The sequence below is a fragment of the Eschrichtius robustus genome, chromosome 4 (assembly GCF_028021215.1).
Source record: "Eschrichtius robustus isolate mEscRob2 chromosome 4, mEscRob2.pri, whole genome shotgun sequence".
NCBI lineage: Eukaryota > Metazoa > Chordata > Mammalia > Artiodactyla > Eschrichtiidae > Eschrichtius > Eschrichtius robustus.
In genome coordinates this window covers 95,972,882-95,984,895 of record NC_090827.1, presented here as the reverse complement: position 1 = coordinate 95,984,895, position 12,014 = coordinate 95,972,882, and positions in this window count along the sequence as shown.

Sequence of the window (12,014 nt, the reverse complement as noted above, 5' to 3'; positions counted from 1 at the left end):
TAAACTGTGACCCTGAAATTTATACCTATAGTCATCAACAGCCCCATGAGATTTGTATATCTGACTTTCTACCCAATATCTCCAAATGTCTAATAAAGAGCATAACTCTAATACATCCAACAAGGCTCTAGACTCTTTCCCACCCCAACTCATCCCCTCCAATAATTTTTCCTATCTCGGCAATTGCTATAACTATCGTGCCAGTTGTTCAGTTATCATCTCTGCTTCTTCTCCTATAATTTAAATTTAATCCATCTCAGTCCTCCCAGGTTTTCTTTCATAATATATGTTAAATCTGATCACTTTTCATCACTTCAAACATTAAACATCAAGAGCTTCTTTGTCTCCAGAATGGACTTCTGTATACTGTTGCCACCTAAATGCCTTCATGTTTCCTATCTGGCTTCCTATGGTCTGTTTTCCACAAGTAACAAGAGTGAACTCTGTTAAATATGAATAATTAATACATTACATATATTAGGTCATTTATTTCTCACAACAATCTAATAAGAAGGTTACATTTACTTTTCCATTTCACAGATAAGAAAAATGAGTAACTTGCCCAAGATCATAGCTGATAACAGACAGACTGGGATTGAAACTGAGGCAGCCTGCTTTCTTAAGTCACACTGTTATATACTCACATCTATACTTAAAACCATTCAATGGCTTTTCATCATCCACTGTGTTAAAGTAAAACACAAAATAGAGACCAGACTTGAAAATTCCTTGAGCAGACAAAACCATTTAAGCCATGTGGGCAAAAATAAATCTAACTCTTTTCATGAATTTAAGTGAAACTTAGGTTATTTCTTATAAATGCCTTTGATAATCAAAACAAACTTGTCATCTTCCTAAAAATGATACAAGATAATCACTTTTAACCAATCCCTGCCCTCTGGAAACCTCACTGTAATAACCAATCATTGTAAAGGTTAAACAACTTCCTCATTTTCACTCTGTAAGCCATCCTGTAACACAGGGCCTCTGAGCTTCATATCAGTCTTGAATTTGAAAGCTCCCAGTTCAAGAACTGCTCTTATATGCATAATAAACTCTTACTAAATACTATTTTATTGATACGGTGGTTTTAATTTTGCTGTTTCTGAAATTTTTTAAAATTTATTATTTATTTATTTATTTTTAGCTGCATTGGGTCTTCGTTACTGTGTGCGGTCTTTCTCTAGTTGTGGCGAGCGGGGGCTACTCTTCGTTGTGGTGCGCAGGCTTCTCATTGTGGTGGCTTCTCTTGTTGCAGAGCATGGGTTCCAGGTGAGTGGGCTTCAGTAGTTGTGGCACGCAGGCTCAATAGTTGTGGCTCGCAGGCTCCAGAGCACAGGCTCAGTAGTTGTGGCGCACGGGATTAGTTGCTCTGCGGCATGTGGGATCTTCCCGGACCAGGGCTCGAACCCGTGTCCCCTGCATTGCCAGTGGATTCTTAACCACTGCACCACCAGGGAAGCCCTGTTTCTGAATTTTTGACAAAATGCACACTTCTTACCATGACTTAGGCCTACATCATTTTTCATGAGTTTGTCCCTGCCTACATCTCCAACTCATTGCAACCATTCTCCCCTCCATCTTTATTGCTCCTCAAACACCACCAAGTTGGTTTCCATCTCAGAGCTTTTGCACTTTGTGACATTGTGGTTTCCTCCTAGTCTTCTCCCAAATCTTTGTATGATTCCCTCCCTCAATTATTTAGGTATCTGTTCAACTGTCCCCAGCATACCTATCAGAAACAACCTTCTCTCCCATGTTTTTCCTCTCTCCACCCCTTCACTCTCCATCCCTTTAGATGGCTGCATTACCCTCATGACTGCCTGGAATTATTAAAAGATATTTGTTTAGTGTTTAACTGTATGAAATTGATATGTTTAGCATAATATTGTTTTATTTACAATTTTGATGTCTACAGTTTGAAATAACTTTACACTTATTAAAATGTGTTTCTATTTACTAATACAATCTTGGAAGAGGTAAACCTACAAGAAAAATTATATTTAACCATCCTTATATCCATGCAAAGTACCCACACAGTGCCATTCTTATTATAGACATTTGAAAAAGATATACTTAATAAATGAACATATGAATGTTTTAAAATACATTTTTAAAATGTCATTAACTAAATAATGATTTTCATTTTGGATAAATATTCTCTGACAAATTTAAATTACCCACCTATAGTTGATAGCAATAAATTGTTTCAGGAAAAATAAGAGTTAATATAAATTAGAAATGACTGCCTTCCCTAATTCTCAGTGTCCTCAATTTCTCTCGCCACCAATTCAAGTCCAACCATGAGACTATTAACCAAAGTGCCATTGCACTAGTACATCTATTCTTGTTAGTTGGCATCACTGTTTTAAAAATAATATAAATATTTTACTTGAATGTGAGTTGGGCCAATTTTTGCAAACTTTAGAATATAGTTCAATAGTTAGTCTGGTAATACATTTTAAAATATCCTATCTCTTCAAGGGTTTTTGGATTCCTTCATTTCTTAAAATACTAGATGAGAGCATGCCAAAGTTTGGAAAAGCAGCAGGTATGTGAGGCATGTGAAAATAATGAGGCAAGTATATTTGCTGATCTGAACTTCAATAGCAGGCTGTTCTCCTGGGAAGGTGTTTTTACAGACACTTCAATCATTTATGCAACTAGCCTTTGCTTTACTGGTGGGTGTTGAGGTTTTGTTTTTTTTTTTTTTTTCTTTTATTCCTAAGTGGGTCAAGAGCACAAATGTTTTAACCACAGAAAAGTATGTTAAGGTACTAAATAATAAGGCCTTGATTTAAAAATTATAGCATTCACAAGGATGTAGTTTAAGACTTTAGTTATTCCCAGTGTGACCTCCTGGGCTTACTTGATTCTCAGCAGAAAACCATCTGCATTCTCTGCAATGTATGCAAACGCTACCAACTGTTTTGGGAGAAACACAACATGTTAAGCACATGATGTGTCAGGTAAGGTAAAAAGAAAAGTGTTTTTCCTCTTGAATTTTAATCCCCTTCCTTCCTCATTTTTTGTTCTCTCCACAGTAGTAAATCTGTGTTGTGTGGTGAGATGTGTCGACTCGTTCAGGCCAATGGAGTCCCATTTAAAGCCCTCATGTCCTTATGCTTTCAATGACTCTCTCAATGTCCCCTCTCACTCCAGATTCCTGAACAAATTTATTCCCTTCGTCCCTGTGTGTTTACAAAATATCCATTTCTTAGCATTCCAGGGAAATTCAGAATGAAAAATAAAAATCTCCATACAAGGCTGAGATTTCTATGAGTTTATGGATTTGAAGAAATGACAAAAGTAAACTATTAGATGTCTTGCCCAATGAAAAAGGAGACAAGGCAGAGTGGGAGAAAAGGAAATGCATGAGTCTTGGATTTGTGGACAAACTGATTGATCTTTTTTGTCTAGTTATTCAGGCCTTGAAATTTCCAAATATTTGGGCTTTATAATTTCCTTTTTGGAAAACCTTAGTTGGTCTTTTCTTCACAGAACACAGAGGCAAATAGTTGTCAGCTTGGTTATTTGGTATATAAATGATTGCCCAGCAAGTTATCAAATTTAGAAAAATATTTTCATGGAGTAGTTTTGGCCCTACTTATACACTTGAACAGTTTTTTTAATTCTAGAAAGTTACAATATGCTCCTATTCTTTCATTAAGTATCTAAGCAAAAGCTGCACTTATTGATGAAATAAATGTAAACTTTTAAGTAATCCCTACATACCAGTTTGTTCACTTTTTTACTGTACTAAACTGTAGATTTTTTTAAAAACTAAAAACATTCTTGTCATTCATGCTCAGCAGATGTTAGGTTGGAGAATACACATTAAGTGTTTAAAAAATATATTCGCTCTATGATAAATTTATTTGTTCATAAATGTCAGCTAGGTTTTTAAGCCTGGAGGAAGCAAGGCTTGTAAAACTTTAAATTTTTATAAACTTTTAACATTAAATGTAGTCTGGAGGAATACAAATTAAGGCTGCTTCCTGTAAAAATACACATTTTTCCCCCCTCAGAGGTACTTCACTGCAAACATGCTATAAGTAACTCAAGTCATAGCACCAGGCTATGCTTTACTACTTAGTTGTATGACAAGGGGCTTAATCAGCCTGAAAAATGTTGACACCTCAAGATTTGTGTTAGAAAAGAACATAATGCTTGATCTTTGGAACTTGAGACTAAAAGCTCACACTTTTCATTTAATAGAAAATAGGATAACTATACACCAGTAGGAATAGATGGTGCAGAAAAATTCAAATTAAACATGAAAGATGCAAATTGTCAAGCATTAGACTGTGCGCTTACACTTGATTTAATGAAGCCCAATGTCTAGAGAAAGACCTCTAACTTGTCAGGTTTTTCTCCATAAAATGAACATTTTTCCTGCACCATGTTGCTCTTTTCAAAGGTTTATTTCTAACGTAGCCCGATTTCTACAAGGAAGCTCTTGGAAACAAAACCCACAGACTTCTAAAATACTTAGCAGTGGAATATATTAACTGACAACAGTAAGTTGAAGGACATATGTAATAAATATTTTGAATTAAATTATTTCTTAAGATACTTATTAAGGTACAGTTTTCTAATCAAATTGGACTTTTAAAATTATTAAATTCTGCTGTTCTCAGACTAATGCAATCGGTTCAGAACCCCATTCATTTACTTCTTTGTTTGCTAAATAATAATTGAATGGCTAGCACATGCTAGGCTCTTCTTGGATTTTCAAGGGCATTTGTTTCACTCTCTCATGGAAGGCATTAGAGATGCTAATAATCCTGGTGGTCAAATGAGCTTCTAAGACAATAGTTTGATACCCTATAATGTCAGAAGGAAAGACAAGCACAAATCATAACAGCATTTGACAGCATGAGTTCAGATTTGAACATAGCCACTTAGTAGTTGCATGAACTTGGTCACTTGAACCCTCAGTATCTCGATTTTTTTCTTCTTTGCAAAGGAGAATACAATGATACCTTACTCATCATATTGTTGTGAGTGTTACAACATGTGATAATAGATGTAATGTATTCAGCACAGTGCTAGGTACATAGAAAAATGCCCAGTAAATATTAGCTACTCCTAGTAGTATTTGCAGTAGTATTCAATAGCAGCAGCAGTAGAATACGTACTTAAGCTAATGCATTTTAATATATTCTGTATATAGTTCACAGATATATATTTATTAAACATATATAGCTTATGTAAAAAATATTTTGTGAATTATTCTTTCTGTTAGATCATAACCTTCCAAATAAATTTATACATACACATGCACATACGTATGTATATATGTGTGTGCACATATATGTGTTCATGCTTTGTGTAATATGCATGTGTGTGCATATATAAAGGGAGAGAGCGAGGAAGAGAAATTCATAAGGGGAGCATCCAACATCTGCCTCATTCTAAGATTTTACTCTAAGAAATGCAATTATAGTTACATTATCTCACTCATTTTGACTGATGCTGATTAACCTAAGTTAATAAAATCTGAATTATAATACTCCTTTTGAAAATGTAACATTACTACCTCCATTAAAATTACATGCAGTGCTACCTATGTATTATTCAGTAATTATAAATTAAATATTAACTATTTAAATGTTTACAAATATCAAATCTTCAGCATAGATACAATTATCAAGCAATAAACTATTGACCGTTCACATTATGGGTAGATGAATTGTTATTCTCATCACCATCATTATTAAGGGATGTTCAACAACTTCTCTTTGTTTTAAAGATTCTCTATAAATAGAGATTCTCTAAAAAATAGTGGAGTGTTAATATACAAATCTACAAAATAATGAAAAGATTTACATAAGCAACAGCAAACTAAGTTACAACTACTAAAATTATCACAGACACCATGGTGATGGAACCTGTATTAATGAGGCTTGGTTATGACAAGGATAGTATGATTTGTTCTGCTTCCCCAAATAAAATAAATTTTGTCCTGTCAATTTTTTTACTTAAACAGGCAATTTTAGTTAAGTAACTTTCATTAAATTATAGAAATAAAGTCAATAAATGCATTATATATTTGACAAGAAAAAAATTATCATAACACGGTTTATAAGGTAAAGTAAGGAGAGTTTACATTTACAGTACTTGGATACTTCTTTCATTTAACCCAACTTCTTAGAGTATCTATTGGGTGGCAGACACTATTCTAGGTATTAGGGGTTTGGCAGTGAACCTGATGAAGGCTCTACCTTCATGCAACTCCATACAAGAGCCACACAAGGGATGTTAGATTTCTTTCCTTATTAATAACAAATAGTTGTTGGCATAAATACTGCTTTTACTCATTTAAGAATATTTAACCTATTTAATTCAATAAACATATAGTGGGCTTCCCTGGTGGCGCAGTGGTTGAGAATCTGCCTGCTAATGCAGGGGACACGGGTTCGAGCCCTGGTCTGGGAAGATCCCACATGCCACGGAGCGGCTGGGCCCGTGAGCCACAACTACTGAGCCTGCGCGACTGGAGCCTGTGCCCCGCAACGGGAGGGGCCGCGATAGTGAAAGGCCCGCGCACCGCGATGAAGAGCGGTCCCCGCACCGCGATGAAGAGTGGCCCCCACTTGCCGCAACTAGAGAAAGCCCTCGCACGAACCGAAGACCCAGCACAGCCAAAAATAAATAAATAAATAAAAATAAAAGTAGCTATAAAAAAAAAAATAATAAAAATAAAAAAATAAACATATAGTAAGTTCTTACTGTGTGCTTAGTACTCCGTCAGGCACTTTAAGAATATAAGCGTAAGTGAAAATGTCTCTGCCTTCTTAAATCTTGCAAACCAGAAAAAATAATGGCACTGCGATACAAAACAACCGCCAGGAAAACAACATAGAAACAAACAAAAAACTCCTGAAAATATCAGGAGATTATATGGTAAGGAAAGAGACATATAACCAATTAAGTTGTAAATGTGGGAAAGAGTGAGGGAGATGCCAGATCACATCTGTGTGAAGAATCAAAACAGTTTCCTTCAGTTGAGTAGAAAGAGAAAGGGGAGAAAATGTAGGGAAAAATGAAGCCTGAGCTATTTTCTCACAGGACCTCTGAAATCTATAAGGGAAAATCTTACCTTGTCTCTTCTTAGCTTCTGCCAGTTTGCCAGCAATCTTTGGTATATCTCGGTATGCAGTTTCATAACACTAATCTCTGCCTTTCACCTGGCCATCTTCCTATAAGGACATCAACACATTGGATTAGGGTTCACTCTACTCCAGTATGATCTCATCTCGACTAATTATTTTGCAACAATCCTATTTCCAAATAACATCCCATTCTGAGGTCCTGGAAAGTAGGACTGCAAGATAGCGTTCTTAGGGGGGAATATAATTAATCCATAATAAGACCTAATATAAAAATTATCTACTCAAGTCAAAGTAATTTAAAAAGACATGTGAAATTCCAGTTTTGTGAAATATATTGTTTGTGGGACGGTGAATTTGTATAATACCTTTGGAAAGTAATCAGGCAGACTGTATTCAAAGTGACTGTAAGATGTTCATACTTTAGACCAAAGAAATAATCCTAAATAGAGAAAAAGCATTCTATCCAGAGGCTTTTATAGAATGCTTATTGAAACTGCAAAAAAACAAAAAAAAGAAAAAAGGAAAGAAGTTAAACATATATAGAGAAATAATTAAATTTTAGTTCATCCAATTCATTAAAAAATTAGACAACAAAAAATTAGATTTAGTAAAGTTCATTACATCGGAAATATTTCTATTAATTGAAAATAGGCTTAAAAAATATATACACTATGTAACTAAAAATAAAACAGTCTACACTAAAATATAATGGAAAGAAGTTCACCAAAATGTTTATTATGGTTCAATTAGGTGATGAGAACTTAGGAACTCTTTAAAAAATGTTTTCTACATTTTAATATTTTTCACATTTAATATCTATTACTTTTATTATGTATAAAATGTTTATTGATAAAATATTTTCCAAAAACTTTTGTGAAATTAGACGGGAATAAAGACGCAGACCTACTAGAGAATGGACTTGAGGATATGGGGAGGAGGAAGGGTAAGCTGGGACAAAGTGAGAGAGTGGCATGGACATATATACACTACCAAATGTAAAATAGATAGCTAGTGGGAAGCAGCCGCATAGCACAGGGAGATCAGCTCGGTGCTTTGTGACCACCTAGAGGGGTGGGATGGGGAGGGTGGGAGGGAGGGAGACGCAAGAGGGAAGAGATATGGGGATATATGTATATGTATAACTGATTCACTTTGTTATAAAGCAGAAACTAACACACCATTGTAAAGCAATTATACTCCAATAAAGATGTTAAAAAAATGAAATTATAAATAGTAAGTGAAATGTTATAGCTCTCATTTTTGTTAATAAAGATTAAACATTAAACTGTATGAGCAACTCCAATTCTAGATAAATATCCTAACAGAATTATTGTACATGTAGACAAGAAAACGTGTATAAAATTAATCATTGCAGCATCAACCCAGTAAAACCGGAAACAACACATATGTCTATCAGTAGGAGAATGGATAAATAAATTGTACTCTTATTCCTACCATAGCAAATAAATAGAATATTGGGCAACAAATAGAATTTATAAAGTTATATCTAGAAGTTATATATGGTTAAATATATAAAGTTATGTATAGTCCGAGTTCTACAAGAAACAGAATATATATATATATATACATATATGTGTGTGTGTGTGTGTGTATGTGTATGTATATGGATTTATCTTATTTCAATTATGTGATTCATGCAATTGTGGAAGCTGACAAGTCCCGAATCTTGTCAGCAAGTAGGGCAGACTTGCTGGCTGGAAAGTCAGGAAAGTGATACTGCATTCTTGAGTCTGAAATTTGAAGAGCTAGCTGGAAGGCTGGAAACTCAGGCACAATTTCTATGCTACTGTCTTGAAGAATTTCTTCCACTCTAGAAAACCTGTTTATTCTCTTATGGCCTTCAACTGAATGGAGGATGCCCACTCACATTATTGAGAGTAATCTTTTTTACTTAAAGTCTACGGACCTTAAGTGTTAATCATATCTACAAAATATCTTCACAACAACATCTAGACTAGTGTTCGGCCAACAACTGGGCAAGTCAAGTCAAGGTGACATATAAAATTAACAATCACATAGATTAGAATATAATTTATGTAAATCATATTGGATACAAAACAACTCATTCATTGACTTAACAAATAAATTTAGGGAGTTACTCTGTGCCAGGGACATCAGTAACCAGGCAAAAATTGCTGACCTCATAGAGTCTATAGTCAGGGGAGGAAGACCATAAAAAAACAATCCATTAGTGTTTTAGAGGATAGATGGTATAGAAAATATAGAGCAAGATAAGAGAAATTCAAAGTGATAAAATGGGGTTTGAAATGTTTCTAAATATAGTCACAATAGACATCACTGAGGTGACATCTGAGCAAAGACTTCAAGGAATATTAGTTTATCATTTGGCTTTCATTGAGTTATGCTGTGTTAACCACCCCCAAGTCACCATGGTTTAGAAAAACTGGTGTGTATTCCCCAGGTACACGGCATGACCTTCATGGATCAGCTGTGGCACTGCCTCAAGTTGTTGTAAATTCAGGAAACAGATTAGAGAAGCAGCCTCTATCTGGAGCATGCCATTCCCATGTCAGAGAAGGAGAGAAAATAAATGGAGGAACCACAAAATGCCCTTACATGTCATTCTTCTTGGACTAACATGCCACTTCCATTCACTTTTTATTGCCCCAAGCATGTCACTTGGTCAAACCCGATAGCAATGGAGTAGGAGTACTCATCTCACAGGAGTGTTAGGAGTAACTGGAAGCAATAATACCATCTTGTTTCCCTCTCCTTCTCACATAAAATACACTTGCCTCACCCACACGAAAAAAAACAACCTAATTGTGCCATCATGCTCAAAGTCCATGATATGGTAGTCTTTAGATCAGGGCCATAATTAGCTTTTCCTGATCCAAAGATCCAAGAACTGAAAAGTCAAGTTATCTGACCAACACACGTCACACAGAGTGGTGGAATACAGACAGACTGACCACAAGAAACATTCCCATTGAAACAGGGTGAGAATAGAAAACAGACATCATCACTAATATGTAGCAACACTGAAATCTCCCCAGGGAGAAATTACAAAGGGCCCCCACCCTGGAGGAAGAGAATGTTCCTTAATTAGGCCCAGCTTGCATTACTTTGAAGTAAATCCTGGTCCACTGTTTTTTTGGTATGTGTCGCTCCCTCTAGGAGATTTTCCTTTTCTGTGTCTCCTAAGTTCTCATCTGAAGAGAACATTGAAGAAAATATTCTCCCTGAGGGCTACACAGCTTTCTCATCTTCCTTTCTGTCTGTGGAAAGTGGGGACCCAAAGTTAAGTCTCAAGGAGTCGCAGTGTATTTTAAATCCAGATTAATGACTCCTTTGGCAGTACAACTCTTTCAAAAGCATAGTTTGCTTTTCTTCTGTTACCCAATTCATATGTTAGCAGCTTACCCACAAATTATTCATTTTTCAAGACTTATTTGCAGGTAAATGGAACTTACCAATCCTTATTGGGAAATCCATGCCTTTATTCTTTTTTCCTTGAGCCATTTTGTCTAACAAAGTTTTCATCAGGCACTACCTTAATCAATTTGGAGACTTTAACAAAGGGTTTTATGGCCATGATTCTAATTTAGTACTTTCAGAAGAGACTGAGCTTAAACTAGCCTTTGTTTTCAAAGTCTATCTCAGTTTTATTTTTTATCTGTTGGAAATGAGAAGTAGTGACAGCTTCTACACCTGGAAGCTTTGGGGATTTCTGAGCTTTCTATATTCCCATTCGTTTTTGCTTACAAGGTAGCCAATTATATATTTTCTAATTTTATGTCTTTCTTATAGTGGCTGGTCAAAGCAGCCAATATCAACCAAGGCAGTTTAGCAATATTCTCTCTCTTATTCATCCCTGCACAACATTGTAATCATCTGTTGAGACTCCAATAACAGTTCCCTGGGTACCATCAAAAGGGAAAGTTAATGTGAAGGGTGATTGTATTTGTTCAATCAGCACCCCAATTCTTGGTACTAATTTCTATAATCACTTTCATTATGTATGATACAATAACAAAAATCCCAATTTTCATCAACTTCCAACAACAAATATATATTTCTCTCTTGTGTTACAAGTATCTCATGAATCAGCTGTGTTTCTGCTCTCCATTGTTTCATGCCAGGGTCTATGCTAAAGGAGCAGCCCTTATCTGTATCATGCAGATCTCATAGCAGAGAGAAAAGATCATACAATAGCTCTTAAAGCTTCTACTTTGGAGAGGCATATATCACTGTGCATTTCATTAGCCAGATCAGTCATACACCCCAATGGGGTAGCAAAAACCTTCTTTTTAAAGCAAAGAATGTTTGGCAACCATAACAATCTGCCACAGGGAGACAGCAATGCAGACACCTGGCACAAGGGAATTTCAGGCACAATGAACAGCCAGAGCAAAAAGTGGGACTATGTCTGTGAATAGAGAAAAGTGTGCAAGCTGGGAAGTTGTCAAGTGCAGAGACGGGAGAAGGAACAAAATTTTGTAGGGTTTTGTAGGCTATTGTAATGACTTTGGCTTTTAGAGTAAAGGAAGAGTTTTGAGCAAAGAAGTAATGTCATCTAACTTTTATTTTAAAGGAATCACTGTAGCTGCTGTGACTGGATGACATGGACAATGGGGTGTTAGTAGGGAGACATGTTAGAAGGATATTGCTATAAAAGTGAGAAAGTGATGCCTTAGACCAGGGTAATAGAGATGGAGGTACGGAGATGCGGTCAGAAGGGTATTGAAGGTGAGCCACAAGTTCTCCAAGTGGGTTTAATATGGGATGTGAGAGAAATAAAAGTCAAAGTTAGATTCAAGATCTAACTTCTAACTTGCAACTAAAAGGAAGTTGTCATTACCTGATATGGGGAAGGTTGTGGGTACAGCAGGTTTAGGGAGAAGATTAGGAGTT